Below are 19,323 nucleotides of genomic sequence, written 5' to 3'. Positions count from 1 at the left end.
TAGGAAGCTTTTTTCATATTCTTCTCGTTGGACGGCATATTAAATAAATACTGTTTTCATAGCTGCAATAAGTCATAAATGTTTTGAACTTCTTTAAAAACGATTTTGGTGTTGTGCAGTGAATGGTTCTGCCTTTCGTTCTGAGCACTTGTTGTGGATAGTGGTAAACAATGCCTTGGCTTTCATTTTTTCGTTGAAGTGGAAGATATTTATATTTCAAGTGTTTTCAATGAAGCTTTCTTACTGTATGAGATGTATATACAATTATATTTGCACATAGTATAATTATACTCTAGTGTGATTTTAAAGTCAAATTAACTTAAAATGAAATTAAAAGGCCTTCTGTTCTTACGTAACCTTACACTTACATGATGTAGATAGTTGCCCAGATCCTTATTCTGTCAGGAGCCCCTGCTTCCAACGTAAATTCCTGTGCTTATGTTCAAAGAGCTGATTGCAGAGCATATGTAAAGGTAATCCTCAGTCCTAGAGTCTCCTCTTAGGTCTCACCTCCTAATTTCTTAATCTACTCTAAATCATGGATTTAAACATCTCTGTTCATAAATGAGATTTTTTGATAACCAAGACTTTGTTCCTCAGGATTTATCAACTTTTCATATTGTTTAGCCCCTCTAATTCTTTCTTCCTTTCTTTCCACCTGAGCCTCCCTCCCTCCCACAAATACTTTCTGAGTGCCTAAATTCACCCCCTGCTAAATTCAGATTTAAAAAAAAAAACTTTACCATTTTTTATGATTAGTGTTTTCTACAGTGGAATATGCAAGATGATCTATTGATGTGTGTGTGTGGGGGGGTGTCTAAAGTTTCATTTGTGTTTTTTAAATTGCAACACAAAGCATATTGAGCTATCCTAATATTTGCTGTGCCGTGGTACTGAGACCTCAGTAAGTCGTTGGGCCCAATGGCTACTTGTCCCATGTGATTTAGGAGTGACCCAAGGGAAGAAGGGGCTTGCTTGCACACCTTGGGAAGGAATAACAGTGGTGCTCACACTCATGTATGCGCTTTCTTGATGTTAGAGTTTTCTTGCAATTTGCATGTGCTCAATTACATGGATTTAAAGGTTGTCTAGTTTTAACTTAACCCACACAGGGTATATGAGTGGTTTAAAGAGATTGCTATCGCAGGATATTATATATCAAGATACTAAAAATAACAAAAAACAGAAAAGAAAAATACTAATCTGTCCCTTCGAGTAAGAATTAATGTTAAAGGATGACAAAGCAACTACTTCTAGAAATAAACTCATGTTATAGAGAAGGACATTTGAAACATTTGGCAATTTAAACATCACTATGTGATTTTGTCACACTGAAAGCTACATGTGTTATTATAAAACTCTTAACATCTTCTTAAAAACCTGGAAGTTTTAAAAACTTTTACAAATAGTTGTAGAAAATTTGGAACTGACTGTTAAAAATCAAACTGGTTTACTGATAAGAATTCATTTGAGGGGTGCCTGGCTGGCTCAGCCCGTAGAGTGTGTGACTCTTGATCTTGGGGTTGTGAGTTCAAGCCCCATGTTGGGTGTAGGGAGTCCTTTGAAAAAATTCGTGTGAGAAAATGAGTAATTTCCTAACCAAATTTCAACAAAATAATTGATGGGTGCGACTGAAAAAAAATGGTGCTCCTCTATTTGGGTCTCTGGATCTCTGTCAGTCTTTTTCAGATATGATAATGATTAAAACCATGAATCAAGAAAACTGATTTTGAAACAAGTTTCAAATTGTTTTGTAAACTGCTAAACCAACATATTAAAAAGTAACTCATATTGTATGATTCTATTTACATGAAATGTTCAGAATAGGCTAATGCATAGAGGCAGAAGGTAGGCTAATGGTTGCCAGTGGCTGGAGGATGGAAGAATTGGGAGTAACTGCTAACAGATACAGGGTTGCTTTTTGGGGTGATGGAAATGTTCTGGAATTTTATAGTGGTGATGGTTGTACAATATTGTGAATATACTAAAAACCACTGAATTGTATACCTTAAAATGGCGAATTTTATGTTATGTAAAGTTTAACTCAATAGAAAAACTCAATAGAAAAATTGTGCAGGGGCGCCTGGGCGGCACAGCGGTTAAGCCCATCTTTTTCCCATTGTGTATTTATTCTTCCTTTGTTGAAGATTAATTGACCATATACTTGTGGATATACTTCTGGGTTTTCTGTTCTATCCCTTTGATCTGTGTGTCTGTTTTTATGACACTACCATACTGTTTTAATTACTACTGCTTTGTAATATAACTTGAAATCTGGAATTGTGATGCTTCCAGTTTTGTTTTTCTTTTTCAAGATTGCTGTGGCTATTCAAAGTCTATTGTGGTTCCATACAAATTTTAGGATTGTTTGTTCTAGTTCTGTGAAAAATGCTGTTGGTATTTTGATAGGGATTGCAGTAAATGTGTGGATGGCTTTGGGTAGAGTAGACATTTTAACAATGTTTGTTCTTCCAACCCGTAAGAATGGAATGTCTTTCCATTTCTTTGTGTCGTCTTGAATTTCTTTCGTCAGCATTTTATAGTTTTCAGAGTATAGGTCTTTCACCTGCCATAGACATATTCATTCTTTTTTTCTTCCCCAAACTATAAACTTTATGTTGGGTTAGGTTGTGTGTAAACCTAGTAAAGTATGAAGCAGTATCTTTTCCCCCAGGAATCTTACCTAGTTGGGGACACCTATCACCAATGGGTTAATTTGAGCATTAGGTCTTGATATACTAGCTTCCATTGTTTTTTCCAGAGAGTAGGTAGGAATCACTGGGAATTACTGGCATAGTTTTGGAATGGCCAGTGGGGTGTGTAGATTGAATTACCCTGCATCTTGTAGCTCAAGGCTAGAGAATAATACTGAATAGAGAAGTGTGGGAGTACAGTGTAGAATAGTCACACTCTCTGCTCTTGTTTTTATAATGTAATCTACGGAAAATAAAGCTTTACAAATCTTTTTGACTGGTAGGAAATGTAATGGGACCAAAAATTTAAAAAGGATGAAAAGCTCTAGTCTAGATTCCACAGAAGATGAACCAGGACAAAAGCCGCAGACTAACTGATAACTGCAATCTGATGCCAGAGACCAAGCAGGACCAGTCAGAAGAGCTGTTACATCTAAATCATGGAGAATTATGTTCACTCTACTGCTAGCATCAAAAGGAGCTTTCAGACCCAACTTGTCTTGGTAAAAGTGGTAGCTCCACCTTAGGAAATGTTGGCGCTCACCCTAGAGGGAGACCTTGGGTTCAGATTTCAAGCTCTGCTGCCTACTAGTTTGTGACCTTGGGCAAATTCCTTAATTATCCTTACTCTCAATTCCTTCCTTTGTCTAATGGTCTTTATCTGTGTCTTATGGAATTGTTGGGAGGATTCAATTAGATAATCCTCATAAAGCACTCAGATCATGCCCAGTACATGGTAAGCACTCACTAATGCTGGGGATGAGGAAAATAGGTCAGTATATGCTTAAATGAGTGACACAGAAAACTAATATGGGAAAAATAGAGATTACTATGGGTTCTTGAGACCTGTGTAGGTTTCAGTACATCCATCTGAGAAATGAAGAGAAAGAGAAAGAAGCAAAACAAGATGTGTAACACCCTGTTATCTGCTTGTACAACTAATTCATTCTTTAACTGATCAAACATTAAGATGTCTTTTGTGTTTGACACTATGCTAGGTACGAGAGGTATAAAAAGAGTAACTCTTATACCTACCCTTGTAGGAGTTAACTGTCTAGTGGGGGAGGCAGTTAAAAAAGCAGAGAAATGGTGATACTATCGTATAAGTGCTGGGACAGAATTATGAGCAAAGTGTTAAGGGAGCAGAGTGGAGCAGCCAGCTTTGCCTAGGAGCAACGAATAGGAGGACGTATTTAGGCTGAGGCAGCCGCAAGCATAAAGACAGAGTTGTGAAAGGTCCCGCCATGGTCAGGTTGTGGGAAGTGCAGTATGATTCATGGGGGCGCTCTAGACTATAAACCCTCAGCAAGGAATGTGTCTGGATTTTGTTTACTGCTGTAATCTTAGTATTCAACACTAGGACCACCCTCTCGCTAATGCTAGAAAACACTTGCTGAGGAAATTAATGGGGTGGGGGGAGGTGGATATTATGGAGTAATGGGCATTATGTTTAGTGCTTTCTTATGTTCTTTCCATGTAAGTCTGACCACTTTGGTGATGCAGTTCCCATTTTTACCATTGAGGAAAAAGGAGGTGCAGAGAAATTAAAAGACACAACAATTAATAAATGGCAGAATCAATTTTTGAACCCATAAAACAGAAAACTCTAAAAGAGAAACGAAAGGGATAGGACATTCCTACATTTTGTCTTTTAAAGATCCTTTGGAAGGAAAAACTCTATATATTTTTCTCATTGTTAACCATTAAGGATAATAAAAGGCTACAGAAATAAAAGCAGTACTATCCTTTTTCTCTGCTTTATACTATTCGTCGTATGGAAATGAAGTTTATAAACTAGGTATTATTCCGTTTATATCGGGAAACATGTAAAACCTTACAAGTGGTAGAAAAGATCTAAATAGTACTTTATAGAATCAGTAATAGAAAAGTTCTAAAACACTGAACTTCAAGCCATCCCTTTTAAGATGGGTCTTTACACAGTCTATCCTTTAAAAAATATATATTTATTTATTTATTTGAGAGAGCTAGCAGGAATGAGGGTAGGGTCAGAGAGAGAAGGAATGGGAGAAGCAGACTCCCTGCTGAGCATGGAGCCCAGCTCAGAGCTCAGTCCCAGAACCCTGAGATCATGACCTGAGCCAAAGTCAGACACTCAACCTACTGAGCCACCCAGGTGCCCCTACACAGTCTGTCCTAAAGTGGCCTGAGGCTTCAGCCATTGTCTGCTGCTGCATGATTTCTACCAAAGGCTGAGGGCATCAGCACTGTTTTTGGATCAGTGGTAGACTGGTACCACATATTCCTGAAGTCATTGTTTATGACTGATATTTCTTGTTATTCCTATGAAATTAGCATTCTTCATAATTTTGAGGTGACCTGAAAAGATATTCAATAGAGGATTGTGACCCTATTTTCCCTGTAGGATCAAGCAGACAGAATTTAGAGCTTCTGAACTGAGGACTAAATCTTAATATCTGGCTTAAGGAGCCACTGAGTAATGATTACATTTTCACATATTTAGCAAACATATGACATGGGGGAGGTTGTGTGCATTTAGGGCAACTTGAATTTTATGTTGTTTTACAGAAATATATGTGTAATTAAAAAAAAAGATTTTATTTATTTATTTTAGAGAGAGAGAGAACAAGTATGATTGGGGGGAGGAGCAGATAGAGAGGGAGAGAGAATCTTTTATTTTTTAATTTTTTAATTTTTAATTTTTTTAATAATTTTTATTTTGTTATATTAGTCACCATACAGTACATCCCCAGTTTTTGATGCAATGTTCCATGATTCATTATTTGCATATAACACCCAGTGCACCATGCAATATGTGCCCTCCTTAATACCCATCACCGGCCTAACCCAATCCCCCACCTCCCTCCCCTCTAAAGCCCTCAGTTTGTTTCCCAGAGTCCACAGTCTCTCATGGAAGATCGGTAGGAGAAGGAAGGGAAGAATGAAGGGGGGGTAAACAGAAGGGGGAATGAACCATGAGGGAGAGAGAATCTTAAGCATACTCCATGCTGAGCATGGAGCCCAACGCAGGGCTCGATCTCACGACCCTGAAATCATGACTTGAGCCAAAACCAAGAGTCAGATGCTTAACCCACTGAGCCACCCATGTGCCCTGTATGTGTAATTTCAGTACTTACATGACATGTATGGTATAGTTTATCCGTGAAGTCTGCTGATTATTATTTGCATAACATGGCAAATATTGGATCATGGTCTGTGCCCTTTTTAGAAGTGATGTAATTTGTAACATTCATACTTTACATTTTGTTAAAATCAAAACAAGGTTTTAATTGATGAGCTTTCAGAAATAACATCATTACAAGCCATTTACCCTACCACTTGAATTCATTTTTTTTCCTGAATGAATCTTCTTCAAAAAATGTGTGTGTGTATGTGTACACGTGCACACAACACAATTTCTTTTTAAAGGATTTAAGTTCCAGTGCTAGGTTGATCTAGATTTGAGTCTCACCCCTCCCACGTATTAATTTATGATCTTGAAAAGTTAGCCTAACTTTCTAAGCTTCGGTTTCATCATTTATAAAGCTAGGATAATAGTAATCCCTGCTGGGATTGTTGTGGGAATTAAATAAGATGATGAAGTACTTGACACATAATATTTAAGATTAGCTTCTACTGTTCTTACCAATATGATGTTACATTATGAACGTGATAACAGTGTAGTGGGTATTGGTGTTGGTCTGTATTTCTACTTAAAACGTATGTTAGACTGCTTCCAGTTACATAATGTTCAGAAGAGCACATGATGTGAATAATAGCTGTGATGGAATTGAGAAGGAATCTTTTTAGAAGTATGATGTGTCCGACTTGTCTTTTTTTGTTTTATTCTTTTTTTCTGGTTGGTGAATATCATGGAATATTTGAATCCTAAAACTTGACTTTGCAGTGATTGTATGATTTATTATTTTAGTGATTATGCACATTCAAGTATATCATAAAGTCAAATGATGTTCTCTAAAAACCACTCTAATGACTATCTGATATAATCAAGATGTCTCATTCACTTATTAATTCATTTATTCATTCAGTAACTCTTTATTGAGCAGCTTTTATGGGTCAGGCTTTCTATGGTTTCTAGGGCTATGTAGATGAAAAGAGTTCTCATACCCTTGATGAGTGTAGCCTAGGGGAAGCCAAGTCTGTGCACAGATAGATTGAGTATATTATAATACAGATTATATAGGTATCTTAATAAAATCTTAATCAAATGTGTGGAATACAAAAGAGGTAGTCTCAGCTCTGCTTGGGTGAGCCAGGGAAGAGTTCACAAGGAAGAGGATGCCTGAGGTGGGAATTAAATGTCTGAGCAGGATAGGAGAAGGGAGTGGAGTACAGAGTTAGCTTATGTAATGATTCAGCTGCCATGTGGTGACTTAGCTTGGATTGTGCAAGGAGCCTTCACAAGTCAAATCAGTGTGCTCCTTCACTCCCCACCCCTGTTGACCATCTGCTGTTCGTGGGTCAATACTTGTCCCTTGTTAAATGGGAAGAATGTAATAAAGTTTATTCTTGTTAGAAGAAATATGTGAAGACTTCAGAAAATATGTTATATCAAAATGATACCACAAGAATATTCGGTTACCTAGGGTTGATGTAATATTGTTTTAACAAGTAATATTATGGATATTTGAGTACTTATTGTATGCCAGGTACTATGCTAGGATGGTAATGCATGTTAATTTTTAGAATCAGTGAACTGAAAAATACTATCTTGGCTAAATATAAAACAGTATAAGCTTGCAAAGTAGAAGTCTAGTTTTATAAACTACAGAGAGTGTGTGCTCAAACTTCTGTCAGACAAAAGGGCAGTAGTTGCAAATATTACTTTGGTAGTTGCTGCTAAAAATTTCTTTAGGAATATAAATAAAAAACAACCGTGAGACTGGCCTGTTTTAAGATTCTGCAAGTTCTCTACTATATGGACAGGTAAGGCTTCACTGTGTTTATTCTTGTCAGGTTACTGGTACTGCTCAGAGTAAAGCCTGTCTTCTCTCTATTCTCTAGTGTATTATTGTAGCAGATGGCTTTTAATAAAACATGTAGGTAAAGAAAATTTTTTACTTTATTTTGGTGGAACATACTATAATTATAATTACTGGACATTCTTAAGAGGAGATGTTTAAATTGGTATTTTTCTTATGATTGAATAACATTTAGAGAATATTTCATCAAAAAGTCAAGTAATGGTATCAATTAGAGATTTCTTTTATTTGATAAGGTTTCATAACTAAATGAAACTCTGTACATCATTTAGCCAGGGAGTTGTTTGCTTTTTCTTTACGTGGTTTAGTTTTTAAAAATTCAATGCTGTATGTTAGTTAGATAATGCTCAACACTAGATTTCATCGAGAGGCAGGGCACCGTTTAATTGCACGGCTGCTCTGTCTCTGTCATCACCTTGTCTAGTTGTGGGAAATGAGCTTTTTGATAGAATGGGGTTATTCCAGCTGGGTCTGTATCATCGGTATGTATAAAACCACAGGCTCTTGTACTGAATGGTACATTACTGATAGAGCCACAAAGTTGACAAAAATTTCTCCAGAAAATTTATAAATTTTTAAAACGTACTAACCCCCCAAATAAGGTAGGCAAACAAAATAAAGAGTATTCACTGTATCGTAATGTAAATGCCTCGAACAGGTAGATACCAGAAGGTCTTTATTGAAGGAAATCAAGAATTATTGAGAAAAATTCCTTAAGAAAATATACATTATTTTCTCTCTTCTTGCATAATAAAGGCAGTGGCTTCTTACTACATAATTATAACTTGCTTATTATTACTTTTTCACAGGATCATTTTTATCAAATTTTCTTTCATCCTCTGAGGTCTTTCATTTTCTATGATGTCTATATTGACACTTGCATGTATCAAAACTACAATTATATGTGAATCTGAGATGCACTAAAAATCTTTCCCCCAGCATTGACATTTTTCTGTAAAAAATTTTAAATATATTTGTACTTTCATGTACTTAAGTGACAATGTTCTGTTTCTAGTAACAGATAATGTTTTTGTTATCATTTAAACATAGTAAATAGTTTCCAGGTAAATTACGGAACAGGTGATTTTCTAATGTTACCTTTATTGTCATGTCATGGAGTTAGCGAAGGAATACACTGTTTTGAGGGAAGTCTTTTGGGTTATTAAGCATAGATCATTCAGTGGCATAAAAGTTGTATTATTATAGCTTTAGAATTAAGGATAAGAGGAAAACTGATGTTTTTCCTCAAGCATGCAAGTTTTCAAGAGTCTGGGATTATAGTATGACTCCTAGATCCCATTTCATAATAACTTTTTTTTTCATAATAACTTTGTTAATCTTATCTGAACATGTTTCTAGAGTTTATTTGTATTTTATTGGGTAATATGATATGAGTTTTTCCCAGGGTTTTTACATTGACTTACTTTTTTATTCAAATTTATGTTTACATCTGTTTACCATTAATAAGTATCAGGGTTAAAAAAAAAGTGTGAGACAACAGATATGAGACAGGTAGCAAAAGTCCACCCCCCCCAGTTGTATTGTTGTCATATTTTTGTAACAGTTAAGAGTTTCTTTTTGTAGGTTCTTGTTTGATTACTTCATGAATCTTTCTCAGTATCTTTATCCTTTTGTGTCTCATTATAGTTTAGATTTGGCTCTCCATCATTTCTTCCATTCTCTGTTACCTGCCTCCTTTTCTGAACCGTCCATAAGGTACTCTAAAAGGTGGTTTTCATTATTTGGTATTTTATATTTGCTGGGTTTCATTTTCCCTATGAATTTCTCAGTTTAAGCTGCTTGTTAGTTGCATGGCTTTTAGTTGATTTTTAAACTGACAAGACAGCAGACTGTGTCATCATAGAGAAACTGTCATTTTGTTTCTCCAAACAAAATGTACTTTGTATTCCAGAGCCTGGCACTAGCCTTGAGTATAAATATTTGTTGAATGACTACATGAATTAAACTATAGATCAGTGCTCCATGATTAAAAAAATGGGAGGGGCTAATTGGTTATGGTATTATAATTGAAGAATTAAAGTAGAAGTTAAGAATGTTGGTTTTGTTTTTTGGAGTTTTTGTTTTGTTTTTTTAATAGAACGCTTCAAGTTATAGACCAGAGGTGATTAACTGAAGTCTCACTTTTTTCTTTTTCTTTTTTTTTTTTCAAATGATTTTTTATTATATTATGTTAGTCACCATACAGTACATCCCCGGTTTCCGATGTAAGGCTCAATGATTCATTAGTTCTGTAAAGTCTCACTTTTTTCATCACATTTAATGAGTAGCTCTTAGGGACCAGATGCAAAACTAGTCATTGAAAAGTTGTCCTCTTAATTTATTCAATATTTTTGTTATAAGATAAATAATTACTTCTTTTAAGCTTATGGAGTAGATATGTAATTGCTTATATGCATACACAAAGACCCCAAAATATGATGCAGAGTACATCTCCTCTTGCAAACTCATATCCTAGTTTCTACTTCCTTCTCCCGTCAATAGAAAAAAAATAAACAAATGGAAAAGCCAAAGGACCGTTGAGTAAATTGAAGATTATTGTAGGCGTTGGAAAAATTCAGTTTTTTTGAGAAATTTCTTGAGCTTTTTCCAGAAGACACTAGATAAATACCATGTTGGAGATATGATTGATATTGCAAAATTTTTTTAGACTTTAAAACTTTATTCCATAAACTGGCTTTTGATTTAATTAATACATTCATTCCATAGACTGTTTCAAAATAAGTATTATAATTAATTCATTATGTTGCTATTTAAAAAGAATAATTGCTCCATAACAATTTGTTATGATTTTCATTTGGTTGTTTTTTTCTCTCTATTAAATCTTTACTTTTTCTAGATTCACAATTTTATCAGTAATGCTTCTCTTAAGAATACAGTAGGTTCTACTTTTTTACAGACAAAATTTTTATTCCTAATGAATGATGAATAGAGTAGGTAAAAGTTGCTCAAAACTTTTTTATTGCTGGGTTGGAATATTATGGGTATGCCTACTTGAGAGCTTTACTTGTTACGACTGTCAGAATAATTCAATCACTTCTACGCTTTAAGAGCTGATCTCTGACATGTTTATGAAAGCTACTTAATCTTTTAATAGATGACTAATTTTCTGAAGACAGCATTATGAAGCTTTTACCTGATACCTGCAAAAATGATGTGAAAAGTAGCTCTTCCATTTAACTCTTTAAAACTTTAGTTCTTGTTTGAAAAAGTATAATGGCAATTTTTAATTGAAAATTTAAAAAGAAGAAAGCTTATCTTAATTTTTCTACCCATCTGTCTATTTGGTACTTAGGTACTCTGGATAAGGTTCCATCTCTTCATACAGATTATGTAATTGAAGTCTGTAGCTTTCCTACTTTATTTTCTAGGGACTTCAGAAATTTACTTTGAAGAATTTCAAAGGTCATCTCTTTGCAGGGATGATTTAGGTATGTTTACAAAATTTCTTTCTCATTTAGTCCTGTTGAGCTGACCATGCGCCAAAAGGGAAATTGATCTTTATTTCATACTATTTAAAATCAAGATTTTCTGAGTAAAAAAAAACAAAACAAAAACCAAAACCAAAAAACTGTAGGAGAACTCAAATGAAGGATTGAAGGGATTCCCCTAGATAATCTATATACTCATTTTTCCTGCTGGGGTTGGTGATATATCTTTTGGTATTGACCTATAGTTTTTCCAATTTATTTTTACTTTGAAAAGAACCCTTTCCCATTTGAACAGAAAGTAGATTGAGCTCGATCCTTGGGAAAAGATGATACTTAGTAGTACCATGAGGAGAACTAGTGTTCGTCCCAGTAGCACAGTGTAGTCTTGCATTAAGTGCTCTGGGACTAATTAATCAGGAAACGACTCTAATTAAAAAGGAAACTGCTCATCAGCTGCCTGCTCAGGCTCTTTTACAGAAAGAAACTGTAGACTTCACTACTTGTTATCCAGGTTCTAGCAACATTCTGTAACTGCTTATGTCCTAGTTGAAAGGAGTGATTTGAAAGATTTCTCGCCAACTTTATTTTGTAGTGATAAACTTTGATATTTAATGGACTTCTTTTTAGATGTAAATTTACATAATAGCAATAATTTTGAAGTTAAAATGTTTTGGTTGATCTGCAAAATTTTTTAGCTTGTAATCTTACCATGTTTTTAAATCCTGGAACAAACCATGCTACTTAGAAATAATCTTAGTAGACAACAATTGGGTATGTATGTAGATATATATAAATATAAACATATATATATCATGTGAGATCAAAATCAACATAAATATCTAACAACTATTTGTGAATTTATCTATTTAACTCATATTGGCATTTGCAGAAGCTTAACAGTTTATTTGGTTTAACTGAAGTCTTCTTAGAGAATTACTATATAAAAGAGACTATTTTAATTTCATAAGGGTATGTGCATTATATATATATTCTATGTCTTGTTTCCCAGGTGTTTTTGTATGATTATTATATCCAGCACTTCAGATACTTTTTAATTTACTAAATAGTAATTGATTATGAACTAGTAAGAACTTTATCATTGTTCTTAATGTTGCTTTTGTTAATTTACTTCCTATCTTTTGATATTTGTTCTAATACATATACAGAGGCTTATTAGTTTCTAAAATGGGCAAGTAGTTGGACAAATTAGGAAGATAACTGAAAAGTTCCGCTCAGTAGAACTGGAATTTAACTTATTCTTCCTTGTATCCTTCCCACCCTTCCACCCTCACCTGTTGGCACATAGTAGATTCTGATTTTTATATTCTGATTCTTTATTTTTATGAAGATTATTTGAATTGTGGCTTTTTGGGGATCAGTTTATTCTGTGCTGTTTTTCAAATCAGTTATAGTTCAGGATGCTAAATCTTGTACAAATGACTGCAGACACAGCACAGTCTAATGTTTACGAACTTCATGGCATGCTTAGCCATGGCAAACATAAGTCTTGTGAACGATGTAGTAATTACTTTTTAAATGCTGATGTACTTCTATTGAATTATATTTCTGTTGAATTAAGAAAACGTTTGTTAACCCAGATTTGCCGCTAACCTATATTATGTGATGCATCTGATGGGAGCAAGACAGTATCTTGAACAAGAACAGTATTAAAGCAGGTGCCATAGTTTTTATTCAGGTTTTAGATTTCTGGGATTCTTTTTGATTAGTTTCCATGGACTTGGGGTATGTGGATTTGCATTAATTTGCATAACTCAGTTACTGGGACGTTCACCATTAAGTATTGTCATATGTTTATTTAATACATTAATTTTGAGCATTGATTTAGAAACATTAATTTATCTTTTTGACTTATCTGTGGATTAGATTGATTACAAATAATAGTATTACAGTTAATGTAGAAATCTAAAAGTTTAAATACTCAGCCCAAGGTCAAATGAAGAGGTAGGGCGCCTGGGTGACTCAGTCATTAAGTGTCTGCCTTCGGCTCAGGTCATGATCCCGGGGTTCTGGGATCGAGCCCCACGTTGGGCTCCCTGCTCAGCCAGAAGCCTGCTTCTCCCTCTCCCACTCTCCCTGCTTGTGTTTCCTCTCTCGCTGTGTCTCTCTCAGTCAAATAAATAAAGTCTTAAAAAAAAAAAATGGAAGAGGTATATCAGAACTGGAAATAGAAACTAGAGTTACCTGTAATTCATTTATGATTTTTAACTCTCTTCTTAATGTTTTCCATTGAACTTGCTTGGAGCATAAAATCATAGAGAATATTTCTTCTTTCTATTGTGATAAAACTGCAAGCTTATCAAAGTTTTCATGAATAAGCAGTACCTCCAGAGACTGAAGACTAAAAGGCAACTTGCTAGCTTTCCAGAGGTGGCCTTTCCAAGGCTGAGAACACACGCACAGAACTTGTGCTTGTTATCCGGGCTACTCGCCGGTGTTGGTACCTGCCCTCCTCGGTGCACATGTGACAGTGGATAAAAGCGGTGCCTCACTCCAAACTGACGTTGAACTGATCCACATTAGAAACTTGAATCATTTTCTTTTCATAGGTAGCATGATGTTTAGATTAAGTAATGTGAGAGGTATTTTCCACTGATACTGTTTTGTTTTGGTTTTGGAAGGGGGCGGTAAGCTTCTTTTTTTTTTTTTTTTTTTTTGAGGTCAACTTTTAATAACTTTTTATCATCAGGTTAAGTCATGCAGCTACAAAGTAGTTAGAAATTTCTGAAAGACCATTGCTATTGTTATTGTTGTTGTTTTTTAAAGCTCATTCTTACATAAATAATATCTAGTACTTCATTGGGGAAACTCCTGTTCAAAAGGTCCTGGCCAAGTAAGTCCCAAACAAAACACTCAACCCAAGGTTGTTTTCAGCCCACTGTTAATGAAGCTGTGTGTAGAGTACGAGCCTCTAGAAGAGGACACAAAGGGTGAGTCGGGGCTATTGGCAAGGCTCAGAGCTGCCAACTAGGCTCGAAAATGGGAACCCAAGTGGTTTTTTTCTGGGGCACTTTACTTGAATTATTGCTCAGTTAGACAGCACAATAGATCTTTAAAAGAGAAGAACAATTAATTAACATGATAAGGAGGTTATTACACACTTTAGACTGTATGTCATAATTGTGGTTAGTAAATTCCGACAGTCTTAACAAAAATAGTCTCCAGCATTTGCAAGTATGAAGATCACTTAATTTCCCATCAGGCTTTTAAGTTTTTCTGGACAACAATACTTGATTGTTGAGCTATAAATGATACTGTTTTATGTTATAAAAATACAAGCTTTTTTCATTTATTATGTTTATAGGCATTCACTCTTTGCACTGATATTGTTAATGGAACTCTATGTAGAATGATTTTATTACCATATAAGAGGAAAGATTCTCTTGGTGCTAAATTCTATTCAGTTTGTACCAAATTCAGTAGGGTCTTAAGTCATTGACAGTTATTTAATATAGGGGTCCTCTGGTAGCATAATAATACTTTGAGAGAATGGTTACAAATTAAATAATGACTTTGTTTTTTTATTCTGGAGATACAGATGTTCTCTAAGAAAGCCTATAGCAGTGAAACCTCTTTGAAAAATAAGAGAAACCCATGTTTATCGTAATAATTTTAAGGGCTCTCCAAGGATTCCGATGTTGCTTCAGGGGCATTCCAAAGAGTCTTTAAGGAGGGCTTAGTCCAGTAAAAATAGGGCAGCAGATCTAAATGCCAACATTATGTCACTTTGGTTCTGTTGGAGTATAAACTTAGAATATAATCTCAAGTGCCAATTCCATACCTCTCTGCAAGTCTTGATTTAATCATCAAAGCAGAGTCAATACTCGATCATTTGTTCTTGGTTTGTTTACCTTCAGGTTTAATTTCACTATAGACTTTTTTTTGGGTCAGAAACGTTATCTAGGACAGACCTCAGAACTTAATGTGTATTCAGAACACCTGTGAATCTTGTTAAAACGTAGATTCTGATTCAGTAGGTCTGGGATGGGGCTTGCAATTTCTCATTTCTAACAACCTGTCTGTGAATGCCAATACCTCTAGTAATCTATGAAACAATTTGAGTAGCAAGGGTCTAGGTCTTAGGCCTTAAACTCTAAAATGTTTCTGAAATAAGTTTTTTTTTAAATGATTATCAGCTCAATAAATGCATGTAATTATTTCTGGCTTATTTAAGAAAGAAATAGCTAAAAAGTCACAATGTATTTTAATACTTAGTATAAAATAGTTTTAAATTTTTTCTACAATCATGGGTAAACCTTTACTATGATAAAGAGATCGTAACGGAACACTATTACTGTTATGGACTTATAAGACAATGTAGTGGATTTGTTTGTTTTAAAGGAAGGGAGGGAGAGAGAGAGAGAGAGTGCAGGGGTGGGAGGCAGAGGGGGAGAGAGAGAGAGAGAATCTTGGCACCACTCGCAACACAGGGCTCGATCTCACAACCCTGAGATCATGACCTGAGCTGAAATCAAGAGTCGGGTGCTTAACTGATGGGACCACCCCTGTGCCCCAAGACAATATAGTTTAATTTTTGTGTATGGTGTGAGAAAGTGGTACAGTTTCATTCTTCTGCATGTAGCTGCCCAGTTTTCCCAATACCATTTGTTGAGGAGACTGTCTTTTTTTCCATTGGATATTCTTTCCTGCTTTGCTGAGATTAGTTGACCATAGAGTTGAGAGTCCATTTCTGGGTTCTCTATTCTGTTCCATTGATCTGTGTGTCTGTTTTTGTGCCAGTCCCATACTGTCTTGATGCTTACAGCTTTGTAATATAGCTTAAAGTCTGAAATTGCGATGCCACCAGCTTTGGTTTTCTTTTTCAACATTCATTTGTCTATTTGAAGTCTTTTCTGGTTCCATACAAATTTTAGGATTGTTTCAGCTCTGTGAAAAATTCTGATGGTACTTTGATAGGGATTGTGACAACATGGTTTAAAAACTAAAATAGTTATGGGGCACCTGGGTGGCTCAGTCATTTAAGTGCCCAACTCTTGATTTTGGCTCAGGTCATGATCTTAAGGGTGTGAGATGGAGCCCCTGCCTTGATCTCTGTGTTGGCCTTGGTGCCTGCTTAAGATTCTCTCTTCCATTTTCCTCTGCCCCGCTGCCTGCCTCTGTCCCATCCCATGTGCATGCATGCATGTGTGCATGTGTGTGCTTTCTCTCTCTAAAAAAAATGAATAAAGTATACATTTAAAATAAAACCAAAATAGTTATAGTTTCTTATGAAAAGAATACTGTGTAAATATAAAATGAGAATCATGACAGTGGATTACACATAGTTGCCTTATAAGTTTTAAGTTCTTCTTAATTTATGCTTTATATAACATACAAATCATCTGATACTTGGCTTGTACTTGATGGAAAAGAAGGAAGGAAAGTCAGAGAATCAAAGAAGTAGATATTTTTCTGAACAATTTTTCCCTCCTGAGTTTTGGCTGTCTACTTTCATTTTTGATTCAGGCTTTTTCTTTCATTCTCAAAATGTATGGAGCCTTTTAGGTTTTCCATTTGAGCCCGAAGAATAAGAATTAAATTTTATTTCCATTAATCTTCATTCCCATACTACTTGACCCATCACATTTAAAACCTTAATACATTTTATTTCCCAGGAAGACAAGTCCTATTCCCCATTCCTTCTGTCGGGTTATATTGAGAGAAGAGTTCTTTAGTGAAAGCCGACCACATTAATTTAAAATATTCTATCATGGATATAGTAGCTTAACACAGAATTTAAGGTTACTGGAGGGCTATTTTTTTTTTCTTTTTGGAAATGGGTAAAGATGTAGCCAGAAATATATTGTGACAAATAGTCCTCTAGGAACCCTGCCCAGTGCCTTTGCTGTGGAAAGGAAATGGCATATACTAAATGCCTTAACTGAAAGAGCCACTTTATTTGTATTCCTTTTTAGAAATCACTCCCAGGAAGAAAATGAGTTTAGATATTATTCATGACATATTTGATCACTGACATAGACATAATTATATGAATCTTGACCATACTATATATTATTATTAATCTAGATTGTTGACTTAGAGAACATTAGGTCAAATGTTACTAATTTATAAGAGTATTTTATTTTATTTTATTTTATTTATTTTTTGTGAGAGTGCTTTTTAAATGGCACTCGTCCTTCAGGTCATGTTTAGTATTATTCTAAATGCTCAAGAGGTTTTACAAACCGGCTTAATTTTTATTTCTAATATGCCTTTCATCTCTCCCTTTTATGCTACTTAGTTGTATTTGAATATCCAATGTAGATTCAGGTTTTGTTGGGCCTGAAGCATAATTTTGGGGTGGGAGAGTTCCTTAAGGAAAGAACCCTTTTTTTTTTTTTTTTTTTTTTTGCAAATTTTGCAAAAGCATATAATGATGTGGACATATTTCTAGGGACTTTTCCAGGACAGAATGAAGTTTAAGCTTGGCTTTATTTTCTCCTAGTATCACAAACTGAGAAAATACTTTGTACTTTTTTCCTGTTCCAGTCTAGTATAGTTGGAAAGAGCATCAGTTTTATGTTACAGCTGGGATTCAAACATGGGCATTCTCCATCTTCTTTGCCATTACTTGGGTCCAATCACATGTTTTTCCAATGTGACAACAATAGCTTTCTAAATAGTCTTCCCACTTCAATATTTTCACCTCCTCACCCCCTTTACTCCAGCCTGTTCTCCACATTGCAGCCAGAGGACTCTTTTAAAAAACTTTTCAGTGAATATTTAGGAAAATCCAGATATTTATCACTATTTTTTCATGCTCTTCATTTATTCCTGAAGATTCAGGTTTTTCTTTGGTATCATTTCTCTTGAGCCTGAAGTAATTTCTCTAGCATTCCATATGGTACAGGTGTGTTGATAACATAGCTTTCCTTTATCTGAAAATGTCTTTATTTTGCCTGTATTCTTGAAGGGTATTTTCCCTGGATATACACTATTGGGTTGATGATTTTTTCTTTCAGTATTTTGAAAATGTTCCTTTGATTTCTCTCATTCTTGATGAAAGCACATAGTCACTTCAGAGTCTGTTTCATTGGCATGTGACCTGTGCAGTTGCATAGGGCTCCACACTTACGGAGGCTGGGTGCTTGGTTAAATTTTCTCCTGTATTTGTCTTGAAATTCTTAACAGTTTTGAACAATGGGCCCTGTGTTTTCATTTTGCCCTGATACTAAAAAATTATATAGCTGGTCCTGTATCATTTGAATCATTGCTCTCCAGTATGTAATATATTGTTTTTCTCTGGCTGCTTTCAAGATTTTCTTTTTCACTTTGATTTTTATAGTTTGATTATGATATGCCTAAGCACGGTTTTCTCCATGTTAGTCCTCTTTGGGACCACAGACTTTCTAAAATCTGTGAATTTATGTCTTTCACCAACTTTGGAAAGATTTGGGGCATTATTTCTTCAAATATGTCTTACTCCCCAGTTCTCTTCTACTACTAGGATTTTGTGTGTTGATATTGCCCTCAGATCTCTGGGGCTCTCTCTTTTTTTGTTCAGCTGTTTTTCTTTCCTCTGTAAGTAGGATAATTTTTGATGATCTTTCTTCAAGTTCAATTAGTCTTTCTTTTTTTCATCTCAGATTCTAAGTCTGTCCAGTGAATTTTAATGTTATGTTTGTATTCTAAAATGTTCCTTTGGATCTTTTTTATATTTTCATTTTCTCTCCTGAAATTTATTCTGCTTTTACTCAGTGCAATTATAGTTTTCTTTACTTCACTGAGCATAGGCTTTATAGCTGCTTCAGAGTCTGACAGTTTCAAATATGGATCATCTAAAGGTTGGCTTCTGTTGATTGTCTTTTCCTTTGTAAATGTGTTACAGTTTCCTGGTACTTGTTTGTCATATAATTTTGGAGTTCTGTCCTGGAAATTGTGAACATTAGGAGAGTATTGGCTTTTTGTTTAGCAAGCGCCTAACTTGATTTTATTCAGATTTTAAGCCCTGTCTTGCCTTGGTGACTAGGAACCCCATTCTTGGTTGAGTCCATTCAGTTTGAACGTACCAGCTTGTAGTCTGTCACATGTATGCTTGGGTCGGAGGTTACCCAGACACTTGTGAGATATTATACACGGAATTTAGGGTTCTCAATCTCTGGCTCTTTCTTTTCCATTATTTCCTTCTTTACTCTGTGGCAACTGTGATTATGCTGGGCCCTGACCCCGCCTTCTCAGTCA

At 35.1% G+C, this 19,323-nt stretch overlaps 2 protein-coding genes across 3 annotated transcripts in view; both read left to right on the top strand.

Annotated features, from left to right (window-relative positions):
* RABGAP1L (RAB GTPase activating protein 1 like) overlaps positions 1-19,323 on the top strand; it is a 716,315-nt gene that overhangs the window by 223,861 nt on the left and 473,131 nt on the right. The gene's annotated exons all lie outside the window — the stretch shown is intronic.
* GPR52 (G protein-coupled receptor 52) overlaps positions 6-19,323 on the top strand; it is a 42,481-nt gene continuing 23,163 nt past the window's right edge. The window contains exon 1 of the mRNA XM_045811386.2: positions 6-19,323. This exon is cut by the window's right edge and continues 23,163 nt beyond it. The gene's annotated coding sequence lies outside the window, so the exon portion shown is untranslated.

Source organism: Ursus americanus, chromosome 2, assembly GCF_024610735.1.
Source record: "Ursus americanus isolate L20-20 chromosome 2, mUrsAme1.1.p, whole genome shotgun sequence".
NCBI lineage: Eukaryota > Metazoa > Chordata > Mammalia > Carnivora > Ursidae > Ursus > Ursus americanus.
This window is presented reverse-complemented; position numbering and strand designations above follow the sequence as displayed.